The sequence below is a fragment of the Elgaria multicarinata genome, chromosome 1 (genome assembly GCF_023053635.1).
Source record: "Elgaria multicarinata webbii isolate HBS135686 ecotype San Diego chromosome 1, rElgMul1.1.pri, whole genome shotgun sequence".
NCBI classification, from domain to species: Eukaryota; Metazoa; Chordata; class Lepidosauria; order Squamata; family Anguidae; genus Elgaria; species Elgaria multicarinata.
The window spans coordinates 135030109-135041211 of NC_086171.1; the positions used below are offsets into that span (position 1 = coordinate 135030109).

Below are 11103 nucleotides of genomic sequence, written 5' to 3' on the forward strand. Positions count from 1 at the left end.
ATGTCAGTGTGCCATGCTCTCTACAGAGAGCTGGGAAGGGAGCTTTCATTGATGGAAGCTGTGCCACATGGGATCTGTCCAGCCTGGGACTGCAGGGCTCCCGGGCAATTCCAGCTTCAGTGTAGAGTGCCTTCCAGCACATTTTAATTATGGTTATCCAAACGATCGGAATACTATCCTGCCCACTTTGATAAATGAGGCTATACTATATTTTAAGGGAACAAAATAACTGGAGAGCCATAGTTCTTTGTTTGTTTGTTTGTTTGTTTAAAAAAGCAACCAAGATGTGTTAAAGTCAGCACAAAGGAGCTAAACCAAAAGATTGACAGGAGGGAGCATTGACATTAATTCATTATTGCAGCATTTTCAAATTGCAAAGACTTTACTATGCTCTTTTTGGTGTTTTTAATATGTGACCCCTATAGAAGAAGGTGAACCTTCATTATACTGTTTTCCAGAACTAGAAAATAAGATACTAAAAAAACAACAACAACCCAGGACTGAAGCGCAAGGTGAGAACATGAATCATGAGAGGATATCTTGTCTATGACAGGAAGGGTTGGAGGGGTATGCCAGGGATAAAAGGGTCTCAGACATTAGCACAGAAAGCCAAGAAGCCAAATATACCATTTAGAACAGGATTAAGCATGAACAGTACAATCTCTGTAACAGACGTAGGGAGGGAAAAGTCCAGGATGCATATCCTAGGCTTCTGCAATTTGAAATCAGGTAACGGGGATTTAGTTAACATGCTACAGGGCAGAAAGCAGAGAAATCCTGGGATGCTGTGTGTGATAGTGCATTGCAAACAGGAAATTCTAGGAATAGCAGAAGAGCCCAGCTGATTTTCAAGCCGTCCTTGAAGCTTTGTAATCACAGGGTGCAAAAGATGAAAGTAAACATGGGGAGGATACTGCAACGTACATTTTCATGGACGTTAACATCCTTATACAGACGGCCATTTACCTAGAGTAACGTGCTGCAGTGTGCATTTAGCCATTTGGTATCATTCTGCCAAATGTTGAGAAGAATTTTATCACCTGCTTCCCAAGATTTGTGATCACATGTAGAAGAAAGGAGTGTGGTACATTTTTACTTGGCCTTTAGCTGGCTTGTGGGACGGTGGGCAGGGAAGGAAATGATAGTCACAGCCAAACAGTTGCATTAAGTGGAGCCAGGGGGGTTGTAGTAGGCAGAGCCATAGCAGCAATGCAATGCACAGAAAAGGGAAACTGAAGCAAGTTAACTTTAAGGCCATGCCTAAAAAGCAGAAGGTTGGTGTGGGGGAATTTGCACAGCAAATTGCACACCAAAGCAATTCCTGGCCCCACATTTTTCTGCCCATTCTGCAGAATATACAAACTGAGGCAAGTAACATCAAGATCTTGAGTGCAAATCGAGCGTGGAGGGAAGGTATCCATGCAGCAAAAATGCCTTGAGTGTCATTTCCTTGGTGGAAAGGCAGGGTATAAATTGAATAAACACATAAAATAAATAAATAAATACTCCTTTGGATCCACATTTATCTGCTACAGCAGCAACCCCATTGCACAGAAAAGGCAAACTACGACAAGTGATTTTAAGCTAATAATGGTAAAGTAGGGGAGCAGATCCATACAGTTACACTACCTTTGGACCTGCATTTTTCTATTACACCAACAAACCCTCACTGCTCAGAAAAGGCAAACTGAGGAAAAATTGGGGGAAATTGGCGGAAAACTGCTTTTCTTTCTCTCTCTCTCTTTTGCTGTGTTTGCCCCTCACTGAAGTAAAGCAAGGAGGATAAGAAGGAGTCACAATGAGAATCCACCTACACCACTGTTCAATGCTCACCCCCTGCCCTCACCTCAATGAGAGTGAGAATGGAAGGGAGGAAGAGGCACTGTTGGTGGTCTGCTCAGGTGTGGGACACACACACACACACACACACACACACACACACACACACACACACAAACTATTGGCTATGAGGATCCTAGTAGAGTCACCCCATTACAAAAATAAATGCTGGAACCTGCACAGGCAAAAAAGAACCAATTATTTGGGAGGCAGACAGTGCTGTCTTCACACCTGATTAGGACTGCTAGATTGTTGCTTCAGTTTACATACTGTTTTATTTCAAAGTGTTTTTAAAATTGCCGTTTGGATACCACCTTGGAACTTGAAAATATTGTAAGTGCACTTAAAGGATTTTGAATCATACAAATATAATTCAAAACCTGCAACAAAATATTAAATATGGAGTGCTTCTGTGCAGTGTTCCAGTCTGTGGAGCCTGGTGAATCCATTCTGGGTTACAGTCAAAACTCTAAAGGGACTATCCAGGGTTCTGAAACTTAGTTTGGGGCTGGGGTTCAGCACCTTGGATAGCTCCTTTAGAGTTCTGGTTCATAGCCCCACTGTAATCGGAGCCACTAACTTCCACTGGTTCCAGTTAATTAGCCAAGCCCTTCTCCATGTTAATCCATTCAATTTCCACCCATTCCCCCCACACCGCCAACAACCCCCATTCCATAGCCATTGAACATGCTCTGTCCTTATTGGGCTGTTTTGTGGTTCCTCTTCACTTACAACCTTTTCCCCCTACAGCTTTTTTGTATTTCTGCAAACCTAGAGGTTACTCCAAGTCTTCTGATATGCCCCTCTTGTGTACGTCTGGTGCTGTTTTGTTTATGCTAGCAACAGCACTCACATCCAAAAATCAGAAATAGAGAGAATAACTTAAATGTACAGAAACCTCAACTACCTATGGGTTGCATGCACATGGTATAAGTTGACACTGGGCACATAATCTTCTGTACTCATCCAGAATAAGATGCCTTCTCCCAATTTCAGTGGTAATATGGTATCTAAACATCACCCACATTTGAGAAATTATTCCCTTGAGAAGGTAAGCCAAGCCTTTATATTCAAATCAAGCTTCAGCATTACATTCATATCATATGTGGGACAAACTTCACCCAACATATCTAGAGAAGGAGTACTTATTTTACCCAGTTTAAACAGCAAATTCAGTTACTAGCTCTCATGATTGTTTGTTTTTGTAAGAAGCCAGCAATCACAGTAAGCCTATATAGTAATTTTTTTAAAAACAGAGCGCACTGTGCACATATCACCTGTGCCATTTGCAAGGAATCTGCAGCTTCTTCTGACCTTAAGAAATTCATAACTGAGTCTAAACTTAGCTTCTAATTTTAATCAAAAACCACCAACAGATAAAAACAGAAGCACAGCAAAAAACAAGGAGAAAGAACCCCCAGCTGCCACCAAAACCTGTAGCAAAAGGTGACATCTTATGGTTAACGTGTTCATAACATCTGGTGGGTGAAAGATTTAAGAGCTTGATGTATTTTACTTGATAGAACCAGCTCATACATTTGTCTAGCCAATGATCTTCTTTGTGGGGTGGAGGAATTCTGCATGCAGCACCCCAATTATACAGTAGGCAAATGGACTTCAGCAAACTTACCTTTTGTGATGTCCTCCATAGCTACTGTTTCTAGAAGGCCACAAGGGGCATCATTTGGCTAAAATGGAGAAGCGGAGAGAGAAAGTCAGGGAAGCTTGCAGGTTTCGTTAAGAGCCCCACTAACTTTTCCCCATAATTTGAGCATCGCCTACATACATACACTTCAAGTCCTGTGTGAATAGTGTACTTGATTTTAAAAATAGGACTGCATTCTGGACACTAAGGCACATAGGTCAGAATCTCACGGAGTGCTGACACGACCCCCATACTCTTCCATGGACCCCACCACTTGCAAAGTAGCACTTCAGCACTTCCAAAGCATGAGCAGAAACGTTCGCTTCTGGAAGGAGGTAGGCTGGCACAGCTCACGTAACAGAGCTCCACTGACCAGCCTCCTTTCAGAAATGAGCAATTCATTTCAGAGCTTCCCCTAGGAAATGCTAAATCTCCCTTGCATAAGTGGTGGGTCCCACTTGTGCAATGCAATTGGTGGGACCCACCACTTGTGGAAGGGAATCAGAGGGGCAGAAAAGACTCGCTGGGGGTGTAAGCACCATATTGGATTCTGCTTGTAGTCTTTTACAGCTGCCAATTTTACTCAGACCTTGTTGTTGTTGTTGTTGTTGCAATCTCAATCTCTGAACAGGCTAATATTCTCTTTTTCCTCCCTATTAGCATCACACAGTTCATAAATCCATTGGTCATTAGACACAGAGCTTTAGATTTCAAAAAGGATAATTCTTTTGAAAGTTAACATTTGCTGTCTCCACGCCTTTGCAGCACTGGACTATGCAAATCAAGTGCAGACCAACAGATGCTGCCCAAGCTGCATTGCTGTGCTGATGGCAACAATATTAAAAGTAGATCAAAGTGTATAGGAATGTGGGTCATGTAGGCCCATTTTGCTTCAAAATGTGGGTTTTAATAAAGTGGAAAAGTTATTGGCCAATTGAGCCAAAGCATAAGTATTAAAATAATTCATCCTGAACAACATGGGGTTTTATTTTATGTTTAGTGCAGAAGGTTTGCCTGCACGAATTTGCTGTGCTTATTTAATGTCCTCTTTAAGATGAAAAATGATGCCAGCCCCATTCTAATAGCATCTTTTGACGCTGAGAAAGCATTTCTCTGAATTGAATGGCAGTTACTCTTTTTACTATGATGAAAATTTAAAAAAATTGCTGTAAACGTATTGCATCAGTGACAGTTTTCTTAGTAACGATGCATACTAATGACACAATATTGTTTTCTGTTTTTGTTTCCAGAGGGACCTGGCCAAGGAAGCCCAGCTACAAAGGCCCCGGCTATTGTAAATAAAACATCCCAGTAAGAGTAAGTGCTGCTGCCATAGTGTCTTGCACTAAAAGCAAAAACACTTATTTTAATAGTGCTCCTTTCACCGTGAGATGCAATGTTTTGTCTGGAAAATAATGACAAATGTAAGGCAACTTTCTAGGCTTAAGGGTAGTAAGATACCAAATCAAAGATCCAGGAGATGAAGGAAAATACCTATGGGCTGGTTCTTCTATTTAGTACAGTTAATTATTTTAATCATCAGCAGTGCCTTGAACCCAGTATTGCTAGGAGCAGCCTAATAAATGACAGGAGAGGTGCATAGCTCCAGTGTCACCTTTATAATTTTTTTAAAGCATTTTATTTGTTTGTTTGTTTATTATAGTGCCCAAATGGCAAATGCCTTTAGGTGGTTCCCAATTTTAAAAAAGAAAAGAAAAGAAACAATAACAAAAACAACTATAAAAAACAAATCAATAAATACAAAAATAAAAACATTAATACATTAAAAAAATTAATGAGAGCCAGCATTCCCCATACAACTAAACATCTAAATTTTTATCTACAGCAGATAAGAATTATCTGCCTCAGTTAAATAAGTGTACCTAATTCAATCTAACAAATAAAGGTGCACCTTTTCCCAAATATTTCTGCCCAATTGCTGAGATTGTCTTCAGAGACTCTTCCCTGGGTTCCGCCACCCACAATGGTGTGATGAATGGCTACTGAGGAAAGAGACTTCTTTGTCATGGCCCCCTGTATATGGAATGACCTTCAAAGGGAGCTCTGTTGTCATCGAATACATTTAGATGACAGGTTAACTGCCCTCTTGAAGCAGGCATTTAATCCTGAATCTGTTGCTTTATTCGTTTTAGTGCTAGATGCTAAATGTTTTTAATATTTTCAATGTTTAATATTATATGCTGTATTGCTGTATTATTTTTATTCTTGGTTATTTTGTTGTTGTTTGGTTATTGTAAACTGCCCTAAAGGCACTTTCCAATTGGGTGGTATACAAATCTAATAAATAAATAAATAAATAAATAAATAAATGTTGTAGCATTTTAGTAACCAAAAGAAGAGACAAGCATCAGGATTGTGCTATAAAGTAGCAATTTATTATGAGAAGACTGGCCAAGACATTTCCACCAATGATTTTCCTCAGGGGCAAATGCTCTTTGTGTGTCTTAGGCCATTTCTACACCAGCCTGAAAATCCGGGCTAGTCATGGCTGAGTCCCTGCGCATCCAAATGTAGCACATGGACTCCCAGGGGGAAAGAGGGACGAGAATGGGTTTTCCCAGGGATAAATAATTCCTGGGAAAAGCCAATTCTTCCCGCGGCCTCGGGATCGTCCTAAGACTGCGAGATGTGTGGCCCGTTCCGGCTTTTTTCCTCCTCCCTGCGAGTAGCAGGTATCAGTAGAGGGAAGTAACCAGGCCGGGAGTAATCGGGTGGAGGAGAGCAGGGTCGGGGCTTTTTTGTGTGTGTGTGTGAAAAAAATCCTTATGTTTTAGTTCATCTTATTTTAAAACATAATAATGGTGGGCGCAAGACCCTCCTTCCTCCCAGGATGTTGTGCCTGCATGTGGACTAAGGGGAGGATCGCGTGATCAGAATATTGCGAGAGCCTCCCCCCTCCCTTCCTCTACACCGGGCTGATGTAGAAAGGGCCTTACTCTGGTACCTATATTTCTGACTATTATGAGATATAAAAATAAATCCCAATAGATGCTTTTAAAATTAGCACTGTGCCAAATTTTTCAACCTATTTATTTTTGACCATTTGTTGAGGGGGGAGGGGCAAAAAGAAACTGCACCTGAAAATTGTGGGAAGGGGTGACAATTTCAGGGTGCAGAGAGGCAAGTGGAGAGAGGCGACTGGTTTTGCTTTCTTGTTATTTAAAGTCCTTTTAATAACAACAAGAATAACAACGACTCCTCTCTCACCTTTCAGGCACTCCGCAGGCAGCTACAGTGGAAAGGTCCAAGGGAGGAAGTCCTGCCTCAGTCCTCCAGGGCAGACCACAAGGACAGGAAGTGGGGGGGAACAGTAAAGGAAAGAGCACATATGAATTCCTCAGCCTCCTCTTATGGTAAGGTCAGCACAGAAGCCCTGCACCCAGAGAAATTTCTCCGAAACTCTCCAACCTTCAATGGAGAGGTTGCGAAAGGGCAGGTAAGAGTTCGGCACAGCACTACTTAAAATAACACTGCTTCCCCGCCCTCCTCTCCACCTCACAAAATGCCGCTTTTAGAGGTGTGCAAAATTCAGAGCAATTATAATATGTAACCATCATACAATTAGCAACTTATTGCACATTTGCAAGTGGCTATTGAATACACATTGTGAAACATTAGTCCTGGGCGACAGCTCTGCTTTAGGCTGACAAGACAGATCGATTCAACATGGCTATTAAGTTGAACATGTTAATATTTTAGTATGCTTACAATGTGACAATGTTTATAAATTATATCTATTTTTTTTAAAAAAAAATCATCTAAATCTACTCTCGCTACATCACAACAATGCTGTGAGGTGTCAGTGACATCCCTGTTAGGTAAGATGCCATTCAGTAAGTCTCATCATTAAGAGCTTCATCCCACGTACCCGTTTACCTCGAATTATCCCCATAGTGTAAAGCTGTCATTGTTGTTGCTAGCTAAATCACACCCCGGGTGGCGGCACTCCCAAGATCCTTTGCATACCAGGAAAAGGGTTTAAGGGGGGGAAATGTAAAAAAAAATCATAAACAAATCAACAGATGACCCAATCTGATTAAAATTTGGTATGCTGAAAGCCCTCCTTCATATCTATTGCTGTGCTGATTTTGATGTCTTTATCTTTAAAACTTACACAGATGTAAGCATTTATTTAATTTGCAGTTTAAACATATCAAATCATCCTTCTGCGCCCCCAGAGGCCGCTCAGAGAACAGCAAAAGATTCTCTCTCAAAGGGGTACAAAATACGACGCTTCTTTTGGCTAAGAAGCACAATTAAAGCAGGATGCATGGGAGTGCTTCACAGTAAAAGCAGATTATAAGATGGAAAATTTAGGAGTCCTTTGCACGCAATTCACAGTGATTGCACAGTATAACGCTGGTGTGATGAAGCTTTAAAGCCCTGCTGAGGAGTACCGCACATAATAGAACTATCAAGAATGTATGGGTTAGCCCCAGCCCTAGATGCCAATGTGCCCCCTGCCCCAGCCATGCTTCCCAGCTGATGCATGGCTGGGGCAGGGGGCACATTGGCATCAGTCTAAAGGAAGTGTATGTGGGGTCAGGGAACCATAAATCAGCATTTCCATCCCCATACTTATAGCCAAAATCTATTCATGAGGCTGATCATGAATTGACACTAACACATCATTGTCATCTAGCATGCATTGGCTAGCTTGCAAGTTCTCACTAGCCCCTTCATGCATTCAGTACCCACACATTTCAACCTTGGCCTCTTATATGCAACACAAATCATACTGGGTAGAGATGTCCTTGCCCCTCAAGGTGGGTTTACCATTTCACACATTCAGCTTATCAAGTAACTACACAGTTGGCACAGGAATATCATTACAACGTCTGAACATACTGTAACATCAGTGTATTTTTGTCCCCCAGTATCTGACTGTCAGTAACAGCCCAATCCAGCACAGGAGTGAACCACAAAAATAACCACCACAGTCAGGTCATTAAACTATCTAAATACTGTGAGAAAAGAAACATCTTTGGTTGGCACTTAAAAGTTGACACCAGTCAACTTTTCCTGGTAAGAGCACTCCATAATTGGGGAGCTATGACATAAAAGCCTGCCCCCCCACCCCAATTTTTTCACTCATGCAAAATACATCTCACATATATCAAGGTCTTACTAGATGAAAATTACAAATGAGGTATCACTGTAAGGCACAAGGCATGAAGATTGTTGTTGTTGTTGTTTCCAATGAAGTTTTGTTTATTTACCTAAATGCAATGCATTTAAGGAGAGATTTATAAAAGGTACTAATCACATTTTAGTACCTTGTTCCATTGAAAGCCAATGTATGACTTAATAATTCTTTAAAACATTGGTTCCTAATTAAATACTTAAATATTTTAAAAGAAACATATGAAAACTAGCTTTTTTGTTTTTTAAAAAAGCTAACTGAATATTAGGATATTGAATATTCTGGCACTATGGCTGCCCATTACTTATTAATTGTTGTTAATGTTGTCTAGTTATTGGCATTTTCGGACTTGCAAAAGGACGAAAGCACATTTTAATGCAATTTAAATATACATCTAGGGGGAAAAAACCCCATGTGGCTGGAAATGTTTTCATTAAGTGATTATAATTGAAATGCAAAAAAAAAAGAAAAAGAAAAAAAAGACTAAAGTTTTACAAGGGCAAAGTGAAATGCAAGATGAACTCACTCTGATGTGTAAATGCAATTCCCATATGGAATTCTCATTTCTTTACAATAATTAATTTTGAACACTAAGCCAGTAAGTCTATTTTTTATAATTATACAAATGTACTCATCCATGTCACTGCAAATCATTAATATTTATTATTAGGAATCTTCTGAAGATATTAAGCATCAAGGGAGATATATATTTAAGTTTTTGGTATATGGGAAACAGGAACACATACCAGATGTCTTCACATTAGCCTTTTCATGTCAATCCTGTGCAGATCTTTGGTATTTATAATCCATCGCTACCTGTAAAAGTCTAATGTATTTCATGGACTCACATATAGCGCCACAGACTAATAAATACAATTAAAATTTTACTTTGTGAAAGAATTGTTGTGGCAATATTTTATGTCTATTTACTCAGTCCAGTTGGACTTACTTCCAAGTAAATATGCATGAAATGGTAGCCTTAACCTTAAACCTGCATTGATTTGACAGATTTTTCACAATGTCTGAAATCCAGATTACCTGTGAGTAGAATGCCACTCTTAGGACATTCCCATTGGAGGAAAGACGAAGGCGATTTTCACCAATTCCTCCTTCCCCCTGCAGTGCCACAAAGCAATTCTGCAGGGTTCTAGAACATTGTGTGTGCAACTGTGGTGTGTGGTTGTGTGAAATCACCTCCCTCCCTTCATCAGGAGGCTGTGTTGGATCTCAGTCCCTTTCATAAATGGAAGCAGGCCTTCCATGTGCAGAAGGGAAGTCAGGATCCAACCCAGCGGGTTCTTGAATGTTGTGGTTTCATGCTCTCTTATTAATCTTCAGTTACCTCAAAGTCAAATTATGACTTCAATTAGTTCTGCTTGCTTAATCTATGGCATTTTAAATTAAATATTTGAATTTATTCGAATGGAAGTGCGATGTCTTATTTTAGTGAAAGGCAAATTGTAGGAACACTGAAGGTAGCTCCTTTTAGGGCAAAATCCAACGCATCTCAAGCAGATGTTTAGACTGAAAATAAAGTCCTACAATAAAAACTTGTAGTACTTTATTTTCTGTCTAGTTGTGCATAGGATTACACCCTTAATCATTCCTATTTCTCAATACTATGAAAGGATTTGAAATCAAAACGAAAATGTGTTCTCAAATATAATCCATGACTTTAGGAACTCCAACATCATTCAGTTTTGCTCTGCAGGATTGGGAATGTGAACTGACTTTATGCAGAGTCAGCTGCTATTGCTAACTATTTCACTTCCATCTTGCAAGCAGATGTAGGAGTAACACACCATGAACAAGATGCACAAGCGCTGTGAGCTGGAGAACCGGAAGACAGCTGAACAAGAAATGGACTATATGTGAAATGAGTGAAAAAACAGCTACATTTTTTTAGATTTTGCAACAAAATGATAGTTTATCCTTGTCATAAGTTAAATAGATTGTTAAAATAAAAGAGAGGAGATAGTTGTCAGCATGGGTTAGATCTGAGACTTACTGCAGATGGCAGCAATAAATTGGAGGCTTATCTCAAGATGCCAGAGCTGGCATGTTTTGCTGCCAACAACTCTCAGGAATCAAGTAAAAATGATTGTGGGGGGGGGGGAGGGATGGAGGGGGAGGGGGAGAGAGAGAGAGAGAGTGTTTCCTAAAAAGAGATTACAAAGCTGCAAGTCTCTGAGAACTACAAACTCAATCACTGCTTTTAAAACTCAGCTAAAAACTTTTCTTTTCCCTATAGCCTTCAAATATTGAGTTTGTTCTGACTCTATACTGCTAGCTTCACCCTACACGGTGCCTGTTTACACTTCCCTGTGCCTGTTTGCATTCTCCTTCCCTCTTTATTGTTTACTACAACTTATTAGATTGTAAGCCTATGCGGCAGGGTCTTGCTATTTACTGTGTTATCTGTACAGCACCATGTACATTGATGGTGCTATATAAA

At 40.2% G+C, this 11103-nt stretch overlaps 1 long non-coding RNA gene across 1 annotated transcript; it reads left to right on the plus strand.

Moving 5' to 3' along the window:
* The first annotated feature begins 431 nt into the window (after positions 1–431).
* LOC134393080 (uncharacterized) lies at positions 432–10727 on the plus strand. The gene is made up of 4 exons (XR_010025080.1): positions 432–512; positions 4735–4801; positions 6720–6941; positions 10434–10727. It is a non-coding gene; the product is annotated as an uncharacterized LOC134393080 (long non-coding RNA).
* The last annotated feature ends 376 nt before the right edge of the window (positions 10728–11103 follow it).